This window comes from Galeopterus variegatus, unplaced genomic scaffold (genome assembly GCF_000696425.1).
Source record: "Galeopterus variegatus unplaced genomic scaffold, G_variegatus-3.0.2 Scaffold12348, whole genome shotgun sequence".
In the NCBI taxonomy this organism is placed as follows: Eukaryota; Metazoa; Chordata; class Mammalia; order Dermoptera; family Cynocephalidae; genus Galeopterus; species Galeopterus variegatus.
The window spans coordinates 9,741-10,086 of NW_007738459.1; positions in this window are offsets into that span (position 1 = coordinate 9,741).

Below are 346 nucleotides of genomic sequence, written 5' to 3' on the forward strand. Positions count from 1 at the left end.
AAGCCACTTTAGCAGAATCTCAGCTTTCATTGCTGGACTTCATCGGCTTTTTCCAGGATCACTAATGTGCTCTTAGCTGTATTTGAATGTTTTAATCCTTACCAGATGTGACTACTCACGGAATTCAACATTGCTGTTCATGTAACGTCTAGTCATGTCGCCATGCTCTCTTGGTTTTTATGGTTCCTGCAAAACCAGACTCATCGTTTTTAGTTCATTCTTTCCAATAACTTCTAGAGAGTTCTCTCTTCATTGGTTCTCTCTTGTAAAACTTTTCTCTGAGGATGTTGATCCACACTGTTTGATTAAAATGAGATATATGAAATGATAACGTCCAAACCTATGT